At 45.5% G+C, this 18496-nt stretch overlaps 38 non-coding genes across 38 annotated transcripts; all 38 read left to right on the top strand.

Moving 5' to 3' along the window:
- The first annotated feature begins 17 nt into the window (after positions 1-17).
- On the top strand, positions 18-130 carry LOC128452185 (U5 spliceosomal RNA). Its single transcript, XR_008340689.1, has one exon. It is a non-coding gene; the product is annotated as a U5 spliceosomal RNA (small nuclear RNA).
- A 180-nt stretch (positions 131-310) lies between these two features.
- LOC128451917 (U2 spliceosomal RNA) lies at positions 311-502 on the top strand. Its single transcript, XR_008340439.1, has one exon. It is a non-coding gene; the product is annotated as a U2 spliceosomal RNA (small nuclear RNA).
- A 513-nt stretch (positions 503-1015) lies between these two features.
- LOC128452331 (U5 spliceosomal RNA) lies at positions 1016-1128 on the top strand. Its single transcript, XR_008340829.1, has one exon. It is a non-coding gene; the product is annotated as a U5 spliceosomal RNA (small nuclear RNA).
- A 180-nt stretch (positions 1129-1308) lies between these two features.
- Positions 1309-1500, top strand: LOC128451947 (U2 spliceosomal RNA). The gene has a single exon (XR_008340468.1). It is a non-coding gene; the product is annotated as a U2 spliceosomal RNA (small nuclear RNA).
- A 513-nt stretch (positions 1501-2013) lies between these two features.
- On the top strand, positions 2014-2126 carry LOC128452184 (U5 spliceosomal RNA). Its single transcript, XR_008340688.1, has one exon. It is a non-coding gene; the product is annotated as a U5 spliceosomal RNA (small nuclear RNA).
- Positions 2127-2306: 180 nt separating this feature from the next.
- LOC128452949 (U2 spliceosomal RNA) lies at positions 2307-2498 on the top strand. The gene has a single exon (XR_008341426.1). It is a non-coding gene; the product is annotated as a U2 spliceosomal RNA (small nuclear RNA).
- A 513-nt stretch (positions 2499-3011) lies between these two features.
- Positions 3012-3124, top strand: LOC128452343 (U5 spliceosomal RNA). Its single transcript, XR_008340840.1, has one exon. It is a non-coding gene; the product is annotated as a U5 spliceosomal RNA (small nuclear RNA).
- Positions 3125-3304: 180 nt separating this feature from the next.
- On the top strand, positions 3305-3496 carry LOC128451758 (U2 spliceosomal RNA). Its single transcript, XR_008340290.1, has one exon. It is a non-coding gene; the product is annotated as a U2 spliceosomal RNA (small nuclear RNA).
- Positions 3497-4010: 514 nt separating this feature from the next.
- LOC128452183 (U5 spliceosomal RNA) lies at positions 4011-4123 on the top strand. The gene has a single exon (XR_008340687.1). It is a non-coding gene; the product is annotated as a U5 spliceosomal RNA (small nuclear RNA).
- Positions 4124-4303: 180 nt separating this feature from the next.
- Positions 4304-4495, top strand: LOC128451757 (U2 spliceosomal RNA). Its single transcript, XR_008340289.1, has one exon. It is a non-coding gene; the product is annotated as a U2 spliceosomal RNA (small nuclear RNA).
- A 514-nt stretch (positions 4496-5009) lies between these two features.
- LOC128452182 (U5 spliceosomal RNA) lies at positions 5010-5122 on the top strand. The gene has a single exon (XR_008340686.1). It is a non-coding gene; the product is annotated as a U5 spliceosomal RNA (small nuclear RNA).
- Positions 5123-5299: 177 nt separating this feature from the next.
- LOC128452948 (U2 spliceosomal RNA) lies at positions 5300-5491 on the top strand. The gene has a single exon (XR_008341425.1). It is a non-coding gene; the product is annotated as a U2 spliceosomal RNA (small nuclear RNA).
- Positions 5492-6005: 514 nt separating this feature from the next.
- LOC128452181 (U5 spliceosomal RNA) lies at positions 6006-6118 on the top strand. The gene has a single exon (XR_008340685.1). It is a non-coding gene; the product is annotated as a U5 spliceosomal RNA (small nuclear RNA).
- A 180-nt stretch (positions 6119-6298) lies between these two features.
- Positions 6299-6490, top strand: LOC128452947 (U2 spliceosomal RNA). Its single transcript, XR_008341424.1, has one exon. It is a non-coding gene; the product is annotated as a U2 spliceosomal RNA (small nuclear RNA).
- Positions 6491-7004: 514 nt separating this feature from the next.
- LOC128452180 (U5 spliceosomal RNA) lies at positions 7005-7117 on the top strand. Its single transcript, XR_008340684.1, has one exon. It is a non-coding gene; the product is annotated as a U5 spliceosomal RNA (small nuclear RNA).
- Positions 7118-7297: 180 nt separating this feature from the next.
- On the top strand, positions 7298-7489 carry LOC128451800 (U2 spliceosomal RNA). The gene has a single exon (XR_008340329.1). It is a non-coding gene; the product is annotated as a U2 spliceosomal RNA (small nuclear RNA).
- A 513-nt stretch (positions 7490-8002) lies between these two features.
- On the top strand, positions 8003-8115 carry LOC128452179 (U5 spliceosomal RNA). Its single transcript, XR_008340683.1, has one exon. It is a non-coding gene; the product is annotated as a U5 spliceosomal RNA (small nuclear RNA).
- Positions 8116-8295: 180 nt separating this feature from the next.
- Positions 8296-8487, top strand: LOC128451951 (U2 spliceosomal RNA). The gene has a single exon (XR_008340471.1). It is a non-coding gene; the product is annotated as a U2 spliceosomal RNA (small nuclear RNA).
- Positions 8488-9000: 513 nt separating this feature from the next.
- Positions 9001-9113, top strand: LOC128452178 (U5 spliceosomal RNA). The gene has a single exon (XR_008340682.1). It is a non-coding gene; the product is annotated as a U5 spliceosomal RNA (small nuclear RNA).
- A 180-nt stretch (positions 9114-9293) lies between these two features.
- On the top strand, positions 9294-9485 carry LOC128451905 (U2 spliceosomal RNA). The gene has a single exon (XR_008340428.1). It is a non-coding gene; the product is annotated as a U2 spliceosomal RNA (small nuclear RNA).
- Positions 9486-9999: 514 nt separating this feature from the next.
- Positions 10000-10112, top strand: LOC128452177 (U5 spliceosomal RNA). Its single transcript, XR_008340681.1, has one exon. It is a non-coding gene; the product is annotated as a U5 spliceosomal RNA (small nuclear RNA).
- A 177-nt stretch (positions 10113-10289) lies between these two features.
- On the top strand, positions 10290-10481 carry LOC128451816 (U2 spliceosomal RNA). The gene has a single exon (XR_008340344.1). It is a non-coding gene; the product is annotated as a U2 spliceosomal RNA (small nuclear RNA).
- A 513-nt stretch (positions 10482-10994) lies between these two features.
- LOC128452342 (U5 spliceosomal RNA) lies at positions 10995-11107 on the top strand. The gene has a single exon (XR_008340839.1). It is a non-coding gene; the product is annotated as a U5 spliceosomal RNA (small nuclear RNA).
- A 180-nt stretch (positions 11108-11287) lies between these two features.
- On the top strand, positions 11288-11479 carry LOC128451756 (U2 spliceosomal RNA). Its single transcript, XR_008340288.1, has one exon. It is a non-coding gene; the product is annotated as a U2 spliceosomal RNA (small nuclear RNA).
- Positions 11480-11993: 514 nt separating this feature from the next.
- On the top strand, positions 11994-12106 carry LOC128452176 (U5 spliceosomal RNA). The gene has a single exon (XR_008340680.1). It is a non-coding gene; the product is annotated as a U5 spliceosomal RNA (small nuclear RNA).
- Positions 12107-12286: 180 nt separating this feature from the next.
- Positions 12287-12478, top strand: LOC128451755 (U2 spliceosomal RNA). Its single transcript, XR_008340287.1, has one exon. It is a non-coding gene; the product is annotated as a U2 spliceosomal RNA (small nuclear RNA).
- Positions 12479-12992: 514 nt separating this feature from the next.
- On the top strand, positions 12993-13105 carry LOC128452174 (U5 spliceosomal RNA). Its single transcript, XR_008340678.1, has one exon. It is a non-coding gene; the product is annotated as a U5 spliceosomal RNA (small nuclear RNA).
- Positions 13106-13282: 177 nt separating this feature from the next.
- LOC128452945 (U2 spliceosomal RNA) lies at positions 13283-13474 on the top strand. The gene has a single exon (XR_008341423.1). It is a non-coding gene; the product is annotated as a U2 spliceosomal RNA (small nuclear RNA).
- Positions 13475-13988: 514 nt separating this feature from the next.
- LOC128452173 (U5 spliceosomal RNA) lies at positions 13989-14101 on the top strand. The gene has a single exon (XR_008340677.1). It is a non-coding gene; the product is annotated as a U5 spliceosomal RNA (small nuclear RNA).
- Positions 14102-14278: 177 nt separating this feature from the next.
- LOC128451904 (U2 spliceosomal RNA) lies at positions 14279-14470 on the top strand. Its single transcript, XR_008340427.1, has one exon. It is a non-coding gene; the product is annotated as a U2 spliceosomal RNA (small nuclear RNA).
- Positions 14471-14984: 514 nt separating this feature from the next.
- LOC128452172 (U5 spliceosomal RNA) lies at positions 14985-15097 on the top strand. The gene has a single exon (XR_008340676.1). It is a non-coding gene; the product is annotated as a U5 spliceosomal RNA (small nuclear RNA).
- Positions 15098-15274: 177 nt separating this feature from the next.
- Positions 15275-15466, top strand: LOC128451814 (U2 spliceosomal RNA). The gene has a single exon (XR_008340343.1). It is a non-coding gene; the product is annotated as a U2 spliceosomal RNA (small nuclear RNA).
- A 514-nt stretch (positions 15467-15980) lies between these two features.
- LOC128452171 (U5 spliceosomal RNA) lies at positions 15981-16093 on the top strand. Its single transcript, XR_008340675.1, has one exon. It is a non-coding gene; the product is annotated as a U5 spliceosomal RNA (small nuclear RNA).
- Positions 16094-16273: 180 nt separating this feature from the next.
- LOC128452944 (U2 spliceosomal RNA) lies at positions 16274-16465 on the top strand. Its single transcript, XR_008341422.1, has one exon. It is a non-coding gene; the product is annotated as a U2 spliceosomal RNA (small nuclear RNA).
- Positions 16466-16979: 514 nt separating this feature from the next.
- On the top strand, positions 16980-17092 carry LOC128452170 (U5 spliceosomal RNA). The gene has a single exon (XR_008340674.1). It is a non-coding gene; the product is annotated as a U5 spliceosomal RNA (small nuclear RNA).
- Positions 17093-17269: 177 nt separating this feature from the next.
- Positions 17270-17461, top strand: LOC128452943 (U2 spliceosomal RNA). Its single transcript, XR_008341421.1, has one exon. It is a non-coding gene; the product is annotated as a U2 spliceosomal RNA (small nuclear RNA).
- Positions 17462-17975: 514 nt separating this feature from the next.
- LOC128452169 (U5 spliceosomal RNA) lies at positions 17976-18088 on the top strand. Its single transcript, XR_008340673.1, has one exon. It is a non-coding gene; the product is annotated as a U5 spliceosomal RNA (small nuclear RNA).
- Positions 18089-18268: 180 nt separating this feature from the next.
- Positions 18269-18460, top strand: LOC128452942 (U2 spliceosomal RNA). The gene has a single exon (XR_008341420.1). It is a non-coding gene; the product is annotated as a U2 spliceosomal RNA (small nuclear RNA).
- The last annotated feature ends 36 nt before the right edge of the window (positions 18461-18496 follow it).

The raw sequence follows: 18496 nt of genomic DNA, 5'->3' as shown, positions 1-18496 counted from the left end.
CGAACAGAGGGCCATGCTGACTCTGGTTTCTCTTCATAACGCACAAGTCTTTCGCCTTTTACTAAAGACTTCCGTGGAGAGGAACAAACATGAGTTGAATCTATTTTTGGCAGGCTTTGCTTTATGGCTGAGCCTTATGAAATTGTGAAAAGTCAAAGAATTGTCTAGGTCAGAAATCAAGTGTCCACAAAGGAGAGCTTAGGCGGAGGTGATGAGCAGCAGCCATTGTTATGCACACCTACAAACAGGGTACCACAGCAAGGGAGAATTGCGCCAAGAGCTTGGCGTGGACATCCAACACTTGTGGATTATCGCTTCTCGGCCTTTTGGCTAAGATCAAGTGTAGTATCTGTTCTTATCAGTTTAATATCTGATATGTCCTCTATGTGAGGACTACATATTAAGCAGATTTTTGGCAAGAGGAGCAGAAATTTGGAGCTTGCTCCCTTCTCTCCAAGCATCGACATAGCATTGCAGTGCCGCTGGGAACGGTGCACTCTGTTCTTACCTTGTAGAAAAGCAAACACTCAAACAATTGTGGAGTTTTAAAGGTGAATTCTACACTGGGTCAATGAAACTGAGGGAATAGCCTGGCAGAGTTTGACAAGTGTGCAAAACCGCTCTGATGACTCACTGCCTTGTGAAGTGATCATGCATGACTCTGCAAGGGGTCACAATGAGCTTCAACTGGATTCCAAATTGAATCAGAAGCGTTTGTCAAAAACTGAAACTGTTTTCACTCAAGATCCTCTGGGAGACTTGGTGAGAAAGCAGAGTCAGCTTTTTGGACCCAATGTAAGTGGTTCAGGGATGTATCGCTTAAAAAGGCTTAAAAGCCAATCCCTAGTCAGGGCAGGAGCAAATAAAGACTTGTATAATTTTGGTTGGCAGATGCGGGCGTGGTGGGAATGTTGTATACTAGAATCTGACATGCGGAAAGCAAAGAGAGGCCCACCGCGTAGGTGGTGACTGTGACCGAGAGGCTCCTCCGCTGCTCTCGAACAGAGGGCCATGCTGACTCTGGTTTCTCTTCATAACGCACAAGTCTTTCGCCTTTTACTAAAGACTTCCGTGGAGAGGAACAAACATGAGTTGAATCTATTTTTGGCAGGCTTTGCTTTATGGCTGAGCCTTATGAAATTGTGAAAAGTCAAAGAATTGTCTAGGTCAGAAATCAAGTGTCCACAAAGGAGAGCTTAGGCGGAGGTGATGAGCAGCAGCCATTGTTATGCACACCTACAAACGGGGTACCACAGCAAGGGAGAATTGCGCCAAGAGCTTGGCGTGGACATCCAACACTTGTGGATTATCGCTTCTCGGCCTTTTGGCTAAGATCAAGTGTAGTATCTGTTCTTATCAGTTTAATATCTGATATGTCCTCTATATGAGGTCTACATATTAAGCAAATTTTTGGCAAGAGGAGCAGAAATTTGATGCTTGCTCCCTTCTCTCCACGCATCGACCTAGCATTGCAGTGCCGCTGGGAACGGTGCACTCTGTTCTTACCTTGTAGAAAAGCAAACACTCAAACAATTGTGGAGTTTTAAAGGTGAATTCTACACTGGGTCAATGAAACTGAGGGAATAGCCTGGCAGAGTTTGACAAGTGTGCAAAACCGCTCTGATGACTCACTGCCTTGTGAAGTGATCATGCATGACTCTGCAAGGGGTCACAATGAGCTTCAACTGGATTCCAAATTGAATCAGAAGCGTTTGTCAAAAACTGAAACTGTTTTCACTCAAGATCCTCTGGGAGACTTGGTGAGAAAGCAGAGTCAGCTTTTTGGACCCAATTAAAGTGGTTCAGGGATGTATCGCTTAAAAAGGCTTAAAAGCCAATCACTAGTCAGGGCAGGAGCAAATAAAGACTTGTATAATTTTGGTTGGCAGATGGGGGCGTGGTGGGAATGTTGTATACTAGAATCTGACATGCGGAAAGCAAAGAGAGGCCCACCGCGTAGGTGGTGACTGTGACCGAGAGGCTCCTCCGCTGCTCTCGAACAGAGGGCCATGCTGACTCTGGTTTCTCTTCATAACGCACAAGTCTTTCGCCTTTTACTAAAGACTTCCGTGGAGAGGAACAAACATGAGTTGAATCTATTTTTGGCAGGCTTTGCTTTATGGCTGAGCCTTATGAAATTGTGAAAAGTCAAAGAATTGTCTAGGTCAGAAATCAAGTGTCCACAAAGGAGAGCTTAGGCGGAGGTGATGAGCAGCAGCCATTGTTATGCACACCTACAAACGGGGTACCACAGCAAGGGAGAATTGCGCCAAGAGCTTGGCGTGGACATCCAACACTCGTGGATTATCGCTTCTCGGCCTTTTGGCTAAGATCAAGTGTAGTATCTGTTCTTATCAGTTTAATATCTGATATGTCCTCTATATGAGGACTACATATTAAGCAGATTTTTGGCAAGAGGAGCAGAAATTTGGAGCTTGCTCCCTTCTCTCCACGCATCGACCTAGCATTGCAGTGCCGCTGGGAACGGTGCACTCTGTTCTTACCTTGTAGAAAAGCAAACACTCAAACAATTGTGGAGTTTTAAAGGTGAATTCTACACTGGGTAAATGAAACTGAGGGAATAGCCTGGCAGAGTTTGACAAGTGTGCAAAACCGCTCTGATGACTCACTGCCTTGTGAAGTGATCATGCATGACTCTGCAAGGGGTCACAATGAGCTTCAACTGGATTCCAAATTGAATCAGAAGCGTTTGTCAAAAACTGAAACTGTTTTCACTCAAGATCCTCTGGGAGACTTGGTGAGAAAGCAGAGTCAGCTTTTTGGACCCAATGTAAGTGGTTCAGGGATGTATCGCTTAAAAAGGCTTAAAAGCCAATCACTAGTCAGGGCAGGAGCAAATAAAGACTTGTATAATTTTGGTTGGCAGATGGGGGCGTGGTGGGAATGTTGTATACTAGAATCTGACATGCGGAAAGCAAAGAGAGGCCCACCGCGTAGGTGGTGACTGTGACCGAGAGGCTCCTCCGCTGCTCTCGAACAGAGGGCCATGCTGACTCTGGTTCCTCTTCATAACGCACAAGTCTTTCGCCTTTTACTAAAGACTTCCGTGGAGAGGAACAAACATGAGTTGAATCTATTTTTGGCAGGCTTTGCTTTATGACTGAGCCTTATGAAATTGTGAAAAGTCAAAGAATTGTCTAGGTCAGAAATCAAGTGTCCACAAAGGAGAGCTTAGGCGGAGGTGATGAGCAGCAGCCATTGTTATGCACACCTACAAACGGGGTACCACAGCAAGGGAGAATTGCGCCAAGAGCTTGGCATGGACATCCAACACTTGTGGATTATCGCTTCTCGGCCTTTTGGCTAAGATCAAGTGTAGTATCTGTTCTTATCAGTTTAATATCTGATATGTCCTCTATATGAGGACTACATATTAAGCAGATTTTTGGCAAGAGGAGCAGAAATTTGGAGCTTGCTCCCTTCTCTCCACGCATCGACCTAGCATTGCAGTGCTGCTGGGAACGGTGCACTCTGTTCTTACCTTGTAGAAAAGCAAACACTCAAACAATTGTGGAGTTTTAAAGGTGAATTCTACACTGGGTCAATGAAACTGAGGGAATGGCCTAGCAGAGTTTGACAAGTGTGCAAAACCGCTCTGATGACTCACTGCCTTGTGAAGTGATCATGCATGACTCTGCACGGGGTCACAATGAGCTTCAACTGGATTCCAAATTGAATCAGAAGCGTTTGTCAAAAACTGAAACTGGTTTTCACTCAAGATCCTCTGGGAGACTTGGTGAGAAAGCAGAGTCAGCTTTTTGGACCCAATGTAAGTGGTTCAGGGATGTATCGCTTAAAAAGGCTTAAAAGCCAATCACTAGTCAGGGCAGGAGCAAATAAAGACTTGTATAATTTTGGTTGGCAGATGGGGGCGTGGTGGGAATGTTGTATACTAGAATCTGACATGCGGAAAGCAAAGAGAGGCCCACCGCGTAGGTGGTGACTGTGACCGAGAGGCTCCTCCGCTGCTCTCGAACAGAGGGCTATGCTGACTCTGGTTTCTCTTCATAACGCACAAGTCTTTCGCCTTTTACTAAAGACTTCCGTGGAGAGGAACAAACATGAGTTGAATCTATTTTTGGCAGGCTTTGCTTTATGGCTGAGCCTTATGAAATTGTGAAAAGTCAAAGAATTGTCTAGGTCAGAAATCAAGTGTCCACAAAGGAGAGCTTAGGCGGAGGTGATGAGCAGCAGCCATTGTTATGCACACCTACAAACGGGGTACCACAGCAAGGGAGAATTGCGCCAAGAGCTTGGCATGGACATCCAACACTTGTGGATTATCGCTTCTCGGCCTTTTGGCTAAGATCAAGTGTAGTATCTGTTCTTATCAGTTTAATATCTGATATGTCCTCTATATGAGGACTACATATTAAGCAGATTTTTGGCAAGAGGAGCAGAAATTTGGAGCTTGCTCCCTTCTCTCCACGCATCGACCTAGCATTGCAGTGCTGCTGGGAACGGTGCACTCTGTTCTTACCTTGTAGAAAAGCAAACACTCAAACAATTGTGGAGTTTTAAAGGTGAATTCTACACTGGGTCAATGAAACTGAGGGAATGGCCTAGCAGAGTTTGACAAGTGTGCAAAACCGCTCTGATGACTCACTGCCTTGTGAAGTGATCATGCATGACTCTGCACGGGGTCACAATGAGCTTCAACTGGATTCCAAATTGAATCAGAAGCGTTTGTCAAAAACTGAAACTGGTTTTCACTCAAGATCCTCTGGGAGACTTGGTGAGAAAGCAGAGTCAGCTTTTTGGACCCAATGTAAGTGGTTCAGGGATGTATCGCTTAAAAAGGCTTAAAAGCCAATCACTAGTCAGGGCAGGAGCAAATAAAGACTTGTATAATTTTGGTTGGCAGATGGGGGCGTGGTGGGAATGTTGTATACTAGAATCTGACATGCGGAAAGCAAAGAGAGGCCCACCGCGTAGGTGGTGACTGTGACCGAGAGGCTCCTTCACTGCTCTCGAACAGAGGGCCATGCTGACTCTGGTTTCTCTTCATAACGCACAAGTCTTTCGCCTTTTACTAAAGACTTCCGTGGAGAGGAACAAACATGAGTTGAATCTATTTTTGGCAGGCTTTGCTTTATGGCTGAGCCTTATGAAATTGTGAAAAGTCAAAGAATTGTCTAGGTCAGAAATCAAGTGTCCACAAAGAGCTTAGGCGGAGGTGATGAGCAGCAGCCATTGTTATGCACACCTACAAACGGGGTACCACAGCAAGGGAGAATTGCGCCAAGAGCTTGGCGTGGACATCCAACACTTGTGGATTATCGCTTCTCGGCCTTTTGGCTAAGATCAAGTGTAGTATCTGTTCTTATCAGTTTAATATCTGATATGTCCTCTATATGAGGACTACATATTAAGCAGATTTTTGGCAAGAGGAGCAGAAATTTGGAGCTTGCTCCCTTCTCTCCACGCATCGACCTAGCATTGCAGTGCCGCTGGGAACGGTGCACTCTGTTCTTACCTTGTAGAAAAGCAAACACTCAAACAATTGTGGAGTTTTAAAGGTGAATTCTACACTGGGTCAATGAAACTGAGGCAATGGCCTGGCAGAGTTTGACAAGTGTGCAAAACCGCTCTGATGACTCACTGCCTTGTGAAGTGATCATGCATGACTCTGCACGGGGTCACAATGAGCTTCAACTGGATTCCAAATTGAATCAGAAGCGTTTGTCAAAAACTGAAACTGGTTTTCACTCAAGATCCTCTGGGAGACTTGGTGAGAAAGCAGAGTCAGCTTTTTGGACCCAATGTAAGTGGTTCAGGGATGTATCGCTTAAAAAGGCTTAAAAGCCAATCACTAGTCAGGGCAGGAGCAAATAAAGACTTGTATAATTTTGGTTGGCAGATGGGGGCGTGGTGGGAATGTTGTATACTAGAATCTGACATGCGGAAAGCAAAGAGAGGCCCACCGCGTAGGTGGTGACTGTGACCGAGAGGCTCCTCCGCTGCTCTCGAACAGAGGGCCATGCTGACTCTGGTTTCTCTTCATAACGCACAAGTCTTTCGCCTTTTACTAAAGACTTCCGTGGAGAGGAACAAACATGAGTTGAATCTATTTTTGGCAGGCTTTGCTTTATGGCTGAGCCTTATGAAATTGTGAAAAGTCAAAGAATTGTCTAGGTCAGAAATCAAGTGTCCACAAAGGAGAGCTTAGGCGGAGGTGATGAGCAGCAGCCATTGTTATGCACACCTACAAACGGGGTACCACAGCAAGGGAGAATTGCGCCAAGAGCTTGGCATGGACATCCAACACTTGTGGATTATCGCTTCTCGGCCTTTTGGCTAAGATCAAGTGTAGTATCTGTTCTTATCAGTTTAATATCTGATATGTCCTCTATATGAGGACTACATATTAAGCAGATTTTTGGCAAGAGGAGCAGAAATTTGGAGCTTGCTCCCTTCTCTCCACGCATCGACCTAGCATTGCAGTGCCGCTGGGAACGGTGCACTCTGTTCTTACCTTGTAGAAAAGCAAACACTCAAACAATTGTGGAGTTTTAAAGGTGAATTCTACACTGGGTCAATGAAACTGAGGCAATGGCCTGGCAGAGTTTGACAAGTGTGCAAAACCGCTCTGATGACTCACTGCCTTGTGAAGTGATCATGCATGACTCTGCACGGGGTCACAATGAGCTTCAACTGGATTCCAAATTGAATCAGAAGCGTTTGTCAAAAACTGAAACTGGTTTTCACTCAAGATCCTCTGGGAGACTTGGTGAGAAAGCAGAGTCAGCTTTTTGGACCCAATGTAAGTGGTTCAGGGATGTATCGCTTAAAAAGGCTTAAAAGCCAATCACTAGTCAGGGCAGGAGCAAATAAAGACTTGTATAATTTTGGTTGGCAGATGGGGGCGTGGTGGGAATGTTGTATACTAGAATCTGACACGCGGAAAGCAAAGAGAGGCCCACCGCGTAGGTGGTGACTGTGACCGAGAGGCTCCTTCACTGCTCTCGAACAGAGGGCCATGCTGACTCTGGTTTCTCTTCATAACGCACAAGTCTTTCGCCTTTTACTAAAGACTTCCGTGGAGAGGAACAAACATGAGTTGAATCTATTTTTGGCAGGCTTTGCTTTATGGCTGAGCCTTATGAAATTGTGAAAAGTCAAAGAATTGTCTAGGTCAGAAATCAAGTGTCCACAAAGGAGAGCTTAGGCGGAGGTGATGAGCAGCAGCCATTGTTATGCACACCTACAAACGGGGTACCACAGCAAGGGAGAATTGCGCCAAGAGCTTGGCGTGGACATCCAACACTTGTGGATTATCGCTTCTCGGCCTTTTGGCTAAGATCAAGTGTAGTATCTGTTCTTATCAGTTTAATATCTGATATGTCCTCTATATGAGGACTACATATTAAGCAGATTTTTGGCAAGAGGAGCAGAAATTTGGAGCTTGCTCCCTTCTCTCCAAGCATCGACCTAGCATTGCAGTGCCGCTGGGAACGGTGCACTCTGTTCTTACCTTGTAGAAAAGCAAACACTCAAACAATTGTGGAGTTTTAAAGGTGAATTCTACACTGGGTAAATGAAACTGAGGGAATAGCCTGGCAGAGTTTGACAAGTGTGCAAAACCGCTCTGATGACTCACTGCCTTGTGAAGTGATCATGCATGACTCTGCAAGGGGTCACAATGAGCTTCAACTGGATTCCAAATTGAATCAGAAGCGTTTGTCAAAAACTGAAACTGTTTTCACTCAAGATCCTCTGGGAGACTTGGTGAGAAAGCAGAGTCAGCTTTTTGGACCCAATGTAAGTGGTTCAGGGATGTATCGCTTAAAAAGGCTTAAAAGCCAATCCCTAGTCAGGGCAGGAGCAAATAAAGACTTGTATAATTTTGGTTGGCAGATGCGGGCGTGGTGGGAATGTTGTATACTAGAATCTGACATGCGGAAAGCAAAGAGAGGCCCACCGCGTAGGTGGTGACTGTGACCGAGAGGCTCCTCCGCTGCTCTCGAACAGAGGGCCATGCTGACTCTGGTTTCTCTTCATAACGCACAAGTCTTTCGCCTTTTACTAAAGACTTCCGTGGAGAGGAACAAACATGAGTTGAATCTATTTTTGGCAGGCTTTGCTTTATGGCTGAGCCTTATGAAATTGTGAAAAGTCAAAGAATTGTCTAGGTCAGAAATCAAGTGTCCACAAAGGAGAGCTTAGGCGGAGGTGATGAGCAGCAGCCATTGTTATGCACACCTACAAACGGGGTACCACAGCAAGGGAGAATTGCGCCAAGAGCTTGGCGTGGACATCCAACACTTGTGGATTATCGCTTCTCGGCCTTTTGGCTAAGATCAAGTGTAGTATCTGTTCTTATCAGTTTAATATCTGATATGTCCTCTATATGAGGTCTACATATTAAGCAGATTTTTGGCAAGAGGAGCAGAAATTTGATGCTTGCTCCCTTCTCTCCACGCATCGACCTAGCATTGCAGTGCCGCTGGGAACGGTGCACTCTGTTCTTACCTTGTAGAAAAGCAAACACTCAAACAATTGTGGAGTTTTAAAGGTGAATTCTACACTGGGTCAATGAAACTGAGGGAATAGCCTGGCAGAGTTTGACAAGTGTGCAAAACCGCTCTGATGACTCACTGCCTTGTGAAGTGATCATGCATGACTCTGCAAGGGGTCACAATGAGCTTCAACTGGATTCCAAATTGAATCAGAAGCGTTTGTCAAAAACTGAAACTGTTTTCACTCAAGATCCTCTGGGAGACTTGGTGAGAAAGCAGAGTCAGCTTTTTGGACCCAATGTAAGTGGTTCAGGGATGTATCGCTTAAAAAGGCTTAAAAGCCAATCACTAGTCAGGGCAGGAGCAAATAAAGACTTGTATAATTTTGGTTGGCAGATGGGGGCGTGGTGGGAATGTTGTATACTAGAATCTGACATGCGGAAAGCAAAGAGAGGCCCACCGCGTAGGTGGTGACTGTGACCGAGAGGCTCCTCCGCTGCTCTCGAACAGAGGGCCATGCTGACTCTGGTTTCTCTTCATAACGCACAAGTCTTTCGCCTTTTACTAAAGACTTCCGTGGAGAGGAACAAACATGAGTTGAATCTATTTTTGGCAGGCTTTGCTTTATGGCTGAGCCTTATGAAATTGTGAAAAGTCAAAGAATTGTCTAGGTCAGAAATCAAGTGTCCACAAAGGAGAGCTTAGGCGGAGGTGATGAGCAGCAGCCATTGTTATGCACACCTACAAACGGGGTACCACAGCAAGGGAGAATTGCGCCAAGAGCTTGGCGTGGACATCCAACACTTGTGGATTATCGCTTCTCGGCCTTTTGGCTAAGATCAAGTGTAGTATCTGTTCTTATCAGTTTAATATCTGATATGTCCTCTATATGAGGACTACATATTAAGCAGATTTTTGGCAAGAGGAGCAGAAATTTGGCGCTTGCTCCCTTCTCTCCACGCATCGACCTAGCATTGCAGTGCTGCTGGGAACGGTGCACTCTGTTCTTACCTTGTAGAAAAGCAAACACTCAAACAATTGTGGAGTTTTAAAGGTGAATTCTACACTGGGTCATTGAAACTGAGGGAATGGCCTAGCAGAGTTTGACAAGTGTGCAAAACCGCTCTGATGACTCACTGCCTTGTGAAGTGATCATGCATGACTCTGCACGGGGTCACAATGAGCTTCAACTGGATTCCAAATTGAATCAGAAGCGTTTGTCAAAAACTGAAACTGGTTTTCACTCAAGATCCTCTGGGAGACTTGGTGAGAAAGCAGAGTCAGCTTTTTGGACCCAATGTAAGTGGTTCAGGGATGTATCGCTTAAAAAGGCTTAAAAGCCAATCACTAGTCAGGGCAGGAGCAAATAAAGACTTGTATAATTTTGGTTGGCAGATGGGGGCGTGGTGGGAATGTTGTATACTAGAATCTGACATGCGGAAAGCAAAGAGAGGCCCACCGCGTAGGTGGTGACTGTGACCGAGAGGCTCCTTCACTGCTCTCGAACAGAGGGCCATGCTGACTCTGGTTTCTCTTCATAACGCACAAGTCTTTCGCCTTTTACTAAAGACTTCCGTGGAGAGGAACAAACATGAGTTGAATCTATTTTTGGCAGGCTTTGCTTTATGGCTGAGCCTTATGAAATTGTGAAAAGTCAAAGAATTGTCTAGGTCAGAAATCAAGTGTCCACAAAGAGCTTAGGCGGAGGTGATGAGCAGCAGCCATTGTTATGCACACCTACAAACGGGGTACCACAGCAAGGGAGAATTGCGCCAAGAGCTTGGCGTGGACATCCAACACTTGTGGATTATCGCTTCTCGGCCTTTTGGCTAAGATCAAGTGTAGTATCTGTTCTTATCAGTTTAATATCTGATATGTCCTCTATATGAGGACTACATATTAAGCAGATTTTTGGCAAGAGGAGCAGAAAGTTGGAGCTTGCTCCCTTCTCTCCACGCATCGACCTAGCATTGCAGTGCCGCTGGGAACGGTGCACTCTGTTCTTACCTTGTAGAAAAGCAAACACTCAAACAATTGTGGAGTTTTAAAGGTGAATTCTACACTGGGTAAATGAAACTGAGGGAATAGCCTGGCAGAGTTTGACAAGTGTGCAAAACCGCTCTGATGACTCACTGCCTTGTGAAGTGATCATGCATGACTCTGCAAGGGGTCACAATGAGCTTCAACTGGATTCCAAATTGAATCAGAAGCGTTTGTCAAAAACTGAAACTGTTTTCACTCAAGATCCTCTGGGAGACTTGGTGAGAAAGCAGAGTCAGCTTTTTGGACCCAATGTAAGTGGTTCAGGGATGTATCGCTTAAAAAGGCTTAAAAGCCAATCACTAGTCAGGGCAGGAGCAAATAAAGACTTGTATAATTTTGGTTGGCAGATGGGGGCGTGGTGGGAATGTTGTATACTAGAATCTGACATGCGGAAAGCAAAGAGAGGCCCACCGCGTAGGTGGTGACTGTGACCGAGAGGCTCCTCCGCTGCTCTCGAACAGAGGGCCATGCTGACTCTGGTTCCTCTTCATAACGCACAAGTCTTTCGCCTTTTACTAAAGACTTCCGTGGAGAGGAACAAACATGAGTTGAATCTATTTTTGGCAGGCTTTGCTTTATGACTGAGCCTTATGAAATTGTGAAAAGTCAAAGAATTGTCTAGGTCAGAAATCAAGTGTCCACAAAGGAGAGCTTAGGCGGAGGTGATGAGCAGCAGCCATTGTTATGCACACCTACAAACGGGGTACCACAGCAAGGGAGAATTGCGCCAAGAGCTTGGCATGGACATCCAACACTTGTGGATTATCGCTTCTCGGCCTTTTGGCTAAGATCAAGTGTAGTATCTGTTCTTATCAGTTTAATATCTGATATGTCCTCTATATGAGGACTACATATTAAGCAGATTTTTGGCAAGAGGAGCAGAAATTTGGAGCTTGCTCCCTTCTCTCCACGCATCGACCTAGCATTGCAGTGCTGCTGGGAACGGTGCACTCTGTTCTTACCTTGTAGAAAAGCAAACACTCAAACAATTGTGGAGTTTTAAAGGTGAATTCTACACTGGGTCAATGAAACTGAGGGAATGGCCTAGCAGAGTTTGACAAGTGTGCAAAACCGCTCTGATGACTCACTGCCTTGTGAAGTGATCATGCATGACTCTGCACGGGGTCACAATGAGCTTCAACTGGATTCCAAATTGAATCAGAAGCGTTTGTCAAAAACTGAAACTGGTTTTCACTCAAGATCCTCTGGGAGACTTGGTGAGAAAGCAGAGTCAGCTTTTTGGACCCAATGTAAGTGGTTCAGGGATGTATCGCTTAAAAAGGCTTAAAAGCCAATCACTAGTCAGGGCAGGAGCAAATAAAGACTTGTATAATTTTGGTTGGCAGATGGGGGCGTGGTGGGAATGTTGTATACTAGAATCTGACATGCGGAAAGCAAAGAGAGGCCCACCGCGTAGGTGGTGACTGTGACCGAGAGGCTCCTCCGCTGCTCTCGAACAGAGGGCTATGCTGACTCTGGTTTCTCTTCATAACGCACAAGTCTTTCGCCTTTTACTAAAGACTTCCGTGGAGAGGAACAAACATGAGTTGAATCTATTTTTGGCAGGCTTTGCTTTATGGCTGAGCCTTATGAAATTGTGAAAAGTCAAAGAATTGTCTAGGTCAGAAATCAAGTGTCCACAAAGGAGAGCTTAGGCGGAGGTGATGAGCAGCAGCCATTGTTATGCACACCTACAAACGGGGTACCACAGCAAGGGAGAATTGCGCCAAGAGCTTGGCATGGACATCCAACACTTGTGGATTATCGCTTCTCGGCCTTTTGGCTAAGATCAAGTGTAGTATCTGTTCTTATCAGTTTAATATCTGATATGTCCTCTATATGAGGACTACATATTAAGCAGATTTTTGGCAAGAGGAGCAGAAATTTGGAGCTTGCTCCCTTCTCTCCACGCATCGACCTAGCATTGCAGTGCTGCTGGGAACGGTGCACTCTGTTCTTACCTTGTAGAAAAGCAAACACTCAAACAATTGTGGAGTTTTAAAGGTGAATTCTACACTGGGTCAATGAAACTGAGGGAATGGCCTAGCAGAGTTTGACAAGTGTGCAAAACCGCTCTGATGACTCACTGCCTTGTGAAGTGATCATGCATGACTCTGCACGGGGTCACAATGAGCTTCAACTGGATTCCAAATTGAATCAGAAGCGTTTGTCAAAAACTGAAACTGGTTTTCACTCAAGATCCTCTGGGAGACTTGGTGAGAAAGCAGAGTCAGCTTTTTGGACCCAATGTAAGTGGTTCAGGGATGTATCGCTTAAAAAGGCTTAAAAGCCAATCACTAGTCAGGGCAGGAGCAAATAAAGACTTGTATAATTTTGGTTGGCAGATGGGGGCGTGGTGGGAATGTTGTATACTAGAATCTGACATGCGGAAAGCAAAGAGAGGCCCACCGCGTAGGTGGTGACTGTGACCGAGAGGCTCCTTCACTGCTCTCGAACAGAGGGCCATGCTGACTCTGGTTTCTCTTCATAACGCACAAGTCTTTCGCCTTTTACTAAAGACTTCCGTGGAGAGGAACAAACATGAGTTGAATCTATTTTTGGCAGGCTTTGCTTTATGGCTGAGCCTTATGAAATTGTGAAAAGTCAAAGAATTGTCTAGGTCAGAAATCAAGTGTCCACAAAGAGCTTAGGCGGAGGTGATGAGCAGCAGCCATTGTTATGCACACCTACAAACGGGGTACCACAGCAAGGGAGAATTGCGCCAAGAGCTTGGCGTGGACATCCAACACTTGTGGATTATCGCTTCTCGGCCTTTTGGCTAAGATCAAGTGTAGTATCTGTTCTTATCAGTTTAATATCTGATATGTCCTCTATATGAGGACTACATATTAAGCAGATTTTTGGCAAGAGGAGCAGAAATTTGGAGCTTGCTCCCTTCTCTCCACGCATCGACCTAGCATTGCAGTGCCGCTGGGAACGGTGCACTCTGTTCTTACCTTGTAGAAAAGCAAACACTCAAACAATTGTGGAGTTTTAAAGGTGAATTCTACACTGGGTCAATGAAACTGAGGCAATGGCCTGGCAGAGTTTGACAAGTGTGCAAAACCGCTCTGATGACTCACTGCCTTGTGAAGTGATCATGCATGACTCTGCACGGGGTCACAATGAGCTTCAACTGGATTCCAAATTGAATCAGAAGCGTTTGTCAAAAACTGAAACTGGTTTTCACTCAAGATCCTCTGGGAGACTTGGTGAGAAAGCAGAGTCAGCTTTTTGGACCCAATGTAAGTGGTTCAGGGATGTATCGCTTAAAAAGGCTTAAAAGCCAATCACTAGTCAGGGCAGGAGCAAATAAAGACTTGTATAATTTTGGTTGGCAGATGGGGGCGTGGTGGGAATGTTGTATACTAGAATCTGACATGCGGAGAGCAAAGAGAGGCCCACCGCGTAGGTGGTGACTGTGACCGAGAGGCTCCTCCGCTGCTCTCGAACAGAGGGCCATGCTGACTCTGGTTTCTCTTCATAACGCACAAGTCTTTCGCCTTTTACTAAAGACTTCCGTGGAGAGGAACAAACATGAGTTGAATCTATTTTTGGCAGGCTTTGCTTTATGGCTGAGCCTTATGAAATTGTGAAAAGTCAAAGAATTGTCTAGGTCAGAAATCAAGTGTCCACAAAGAGCTTAGGCGGAGGTGATGAGCAGCAGCCATTGTTATGCACACCTACAAACGGGGTACCACAGCAAGGGAGAATTGCGCCAAGAGCTTGGCGTGGACATCCAACACTTGTGGATTATCGCTTCTCGGCCTTTTGGCTAAGATCAAGTGTAGTATCTGTTCTTATCAGTTTAATATCTGATATGTCCTCTATATGAGGACTACATATTAAGCAGATTTTTGGCAAGAGGAGCAGAAATTTGGCGCTTGCTCCCTTCTCTCCACGCATCGACCTAGCATTGCAGTGCTGCTGGGAACGGTGCACTCTGTTCTTACCTTGTAGAAAAGCAAACACTCAAACAATTGTGGAGTTTTAAAGGTGAATTCTACACTGGGTCATTGAAACTGAGGGAATGGCCTAGCAGAGTTTGACAAGTGTGCAAAACCGCTCTGATGACTCACTGCCTTGTGAAGTGATCATGCATGACTCTGCACGGGGTCACAATGAGCTTCAACTGGATTCCAAATTGAATCAGAAGCGTTTGTCAAAAACTGAAACTGGTTTTCACTCAAGATCCTCTGGGAGACTTGGTGAGAAAGCAGAGTCAGCTTTTTGGACCCAATGTAAGTGGTTCAGGGATGTATCGCTTAAAAAGGCTTAAAAGCCAATCACTAGTCAGGGCAGGAGCAAATAAAGACTTGTATAATTTTGGTTGGCAGATGGGGGCGTGGTGGGAATGTTGTATACTAGAATCTGACATGCGGAAAGCAAAGAGAGGCCCACCGCGTAGGTGGTGACTGTGACCGAGAGGCTCCTTCACTGCTCTCGAACAGAGGGCCATGCTGACTCTGGTTTCTCTTCATAACGCACAAGTCTTTCGCCTTTTACTAAAGACTTCCGTGGAGAGGAACAAACATGAGTTGAATCTATTTTTGGCAGGCTTTGCTTTATGGCTGAGCCTTATGAAATTGTGACAAGTCAAAGAATTGTCTAGGTCAGAAATCAAGTGTCCACAAAGAGCTTAGGCGGAGGTGATGAGCAGCAGCCATTGTTATGCACACCTACAAACGGGGTACCACAGCAAGGGAGAATTGCGCCAAGAGCTTGGCGTGGACATCCAACACTTGTGGATTATCGCTTCTCGGCCTTTTGGCTAAGATCAAGTGTAGTATCTGTTCTTATCAGTTTAATATCTGATATGTCCTCTATATGAGGACTACATATTAAGCAGATTTTTGGCAAGAGGAGCAGAAAGTTGGAGCTTGCTCCCTTCTCTCCACGCATCGACCTAGCATTGCAGTGCCGCTGGGAACGGTGCACTCTGTTCTTACCTTGTAGAAAAGCAAACACTCAAACAATTGTGGAGTTTTAAAGGTGAATTCTACACTGGGTCAATGAAACTGAGGGAATGGCCTGGCAGAGTTTGACAAGTGTGCAAAACCGCTCTGATGACTCACCGCCTTGTGAAGTGATCATGCATGACTCTGCACGGGGTCACAATGAGCTTCAACTGGATTCCAAATTGAATCAGAAGCGTTTGTCAAAAACTGAAACTGGTTTTCACTCAAGATCCTCTGGGAGACTTGGTGAGAAAGCAGAGTCAGCTTTTTGGACCCAATGTAAGTGGTTCAGGGATGTATCGCTTAAAAAGGCTTAAAAGCCAATCACTAGTCAGGGCAGGAGCAAATAAAGACTTGTATAATTTTGGTTGGCAGATGGGGGCGTGGTGGGAATGTTGTATACTAGAATCTGACATGCGGAAAGCAAAGAGAGGCCCACCGCGTAGGTGGTGACTGTGACCGAGAGGCTCCTCCGCTGCTCTCGAACAGAGGGCCATGCTGACTCTGGTTTCTCTTCATAACGCACAAGTCTTTCGCCTTTTACTAAAGACTTCCGTGGAGAGGAACAAACATGAGTTGAATCTATTTTTGGCAGGCTTTGCTTTATGGCTGAGCCTTATGAAATTGTGAAAAGTCAAAGAATTGTCTAGGTCAGAAATCAAGTGTCCACAAAGGAGAGCTTAGGCGGAGGTGATGAGCAGCAGCCATTGTTATGCACACCTACAAACGGGGTACCACAGCAAGGGAGAATTGCGCCAAGAGCTTGGCGTGGACATCCAACACTCGTGGATTATCGCTTCTCGGCCTTTTGGCTAAGATCAAGTGTAGTATCTGTTCTTATCAGTTTAATATCTGATATGTCCTCTATATGAGGACTACATATTAAGCAGATTTTTGGCAAGAGGAGCAGAAATTTGGAGCTTGCTCCCTTCTCTCCACGCATCGACCTAGCATTGCAGTGCCGCTGGGAACGGTGCACTCTGTTCTTACCTTGTAGAAAAGCAAACACTCAAACAATTGTGGAGTTTTAAAGGTGAATTCTACACTGGGTCAATGAAACTGAGGCAATGGCCTGGCAGAGTTTGACAAGTGTGCAAAACCGCTCTGATGACTCACTGCCTTGTGAAGTGATCATGCATGACTCTGCACGGGGTCACAATGAGCTTCAACTGGATTCCAAATTGAATCAGAAGCGTTTGTCAAAAACTGAAACTGGTTTTCACTCAAGATCCTCTGGGAGACTTGGTGAGAAAGCAGAGTCAGCTTTTTGGACCCAATGTAAGTGGTTCAGGGATGTATCGCTTAAAAAGGCTTAAAAGCCAATCACTAGTCAGGGCAGGAGCAAATAAAGACTTGTATAATTTTGGTTGGCAGATGGGGGCGTGGTGGGAATGTTGTATACTAGAATCTGACATGCGGAAAGCAAAGAGAGGCCCACCGCGTAGGTGGTGACTGTGACCGAGAGGCTCCTCCGCTGCTCTCGAACAGAGGGCCATGCTGACTCTGGTTTCTCTTCATAACGCACAAGTCTTTCGCCTTTTACTAAAGACTTCCGTGGAGAGGAACAAACATGAGTTGAATCTATTTTTGGCAGGCTTTGCTTTATGGCTGAGCCTTATGAAATTGTGAAAAGTCAAAGAATTGTCTAGGTCAGAAATCAAGTGTCCACAAAGAGCTTAGGCGGAGGTGATGAGCAGCAGCCATTGTTATGCACACCTACAAACGGGGTACCACAGCAAGGGAGAATTGCGCCAAGAGCTTGGCGTGGACATCCAACACTTGTGGATTATCGCTTCTCGGCCTTTTGGCTAAGATCAAGTGTAGTATCTGTTCTTATCAGTTTAATATCTGATATGTCCTCTATATGAGGACTACATATTAAGCAGATTTTTGGCAAGAGGAGCAGAAATTTGGAGCTTGCTCCCTTCTCTCCACGCATCGACCTAGCATTGCAGTGCCGCTGGGAACGGTGCACTCTGTTCTTACCTTGTAGAAAAGCAAACACTCAAACAATTGTGGAGTTTTAAAGGTGAATTCTACACTGGGTCAATGAAACTGAGGCAATGGCCTGGCAGAGTTTGACAAGTGTGCAAAACCGCTCTGATGACTCACTGCCTTGTGAAGTGATCATGCATGACTCTGCACGGGGTCACAATGAGCTTCAACTGGATTCCAAATTGAATCAGAAGCGTTTGTCAAAAACTGAAACTGGTTTTCACTCAAGATCCTCTGGGAGACTTGGTGAGAAAGCAGAGTCAGCTTTTTGGACCCAATGTAAGTGGTTCAGGGATGTATCGCTTAAAAAGGCTTAAAAGCCAATCACTAGTCAGGGCAGGAGCAAATAAAGACTTGTATAATTTTGGTTGGCAGATGGGGGCGTGGTGGGAATGTTGTATACTAGAATCTGACATGCGGAAAGCAAAGAGAGGCCCACCGCGTAGGTGGTGACTGTGACCGAGAGGCTCCTCCGCTGCTCTCGAACAGAGGGCCATGCTGACTCTGGTTTCTCTTCATAACGCACAAGTCTTTCGCCTTTTACTAAAGACTTCCGTGGAGAGGAACAAACATGAGTTGAATCTATTTTTGGCAGGCTTTGCTTTATGGCTGAGCCTTATGAAATTGTGAAAAGTCAAAGAATTGTCTAGGTCAGAAATCAAGTGTCCACAAAGGAGAGCTTAGGCGGAGGTGATGAGCAGCAGCCATTGTTATGCACACCTACAAACGGGGTACCACAGCAAGGGAGAATTGCGCCAAGAGCTTGGCATGGACATCCAACACTTGTGGATTATCGCTTCTCGGCCTTTTGGCTAAGATCAAGTGTAGTATCTGTTCTTATCAGTTTAATATCTGATATGTCCTCTATATGAGGACTACATATTAAGCAGATTTTTGGCAAGAGGAGCAGAAATTTGGAGCTTGCTCCCTTCTCTCCACGCATCGACCTAGCATTGCAGTGCCGCTGGGAACGGTGCACTCTGTTCTTACCTTGTAGAAAAGCAAACACTCAAACAATTG

This window comes from Pleuronectes platessa, chromosome 11 (assembly GCF_947347685.1).
Source record: "Pleuronectes platessa chromosome 11, fPlePla1.1, whole genome shotgun sequence".
Lineage (NCBI taxonomy): Eukaryota > Metazoa > Chordata > Actinopteri > Pleuronectiformes > Pleuronectidae > Pleuronectes > Pleuronectes platessa.
This window is presented reverse-complemented; position numbering and strand designations above follow the sequence as displayed.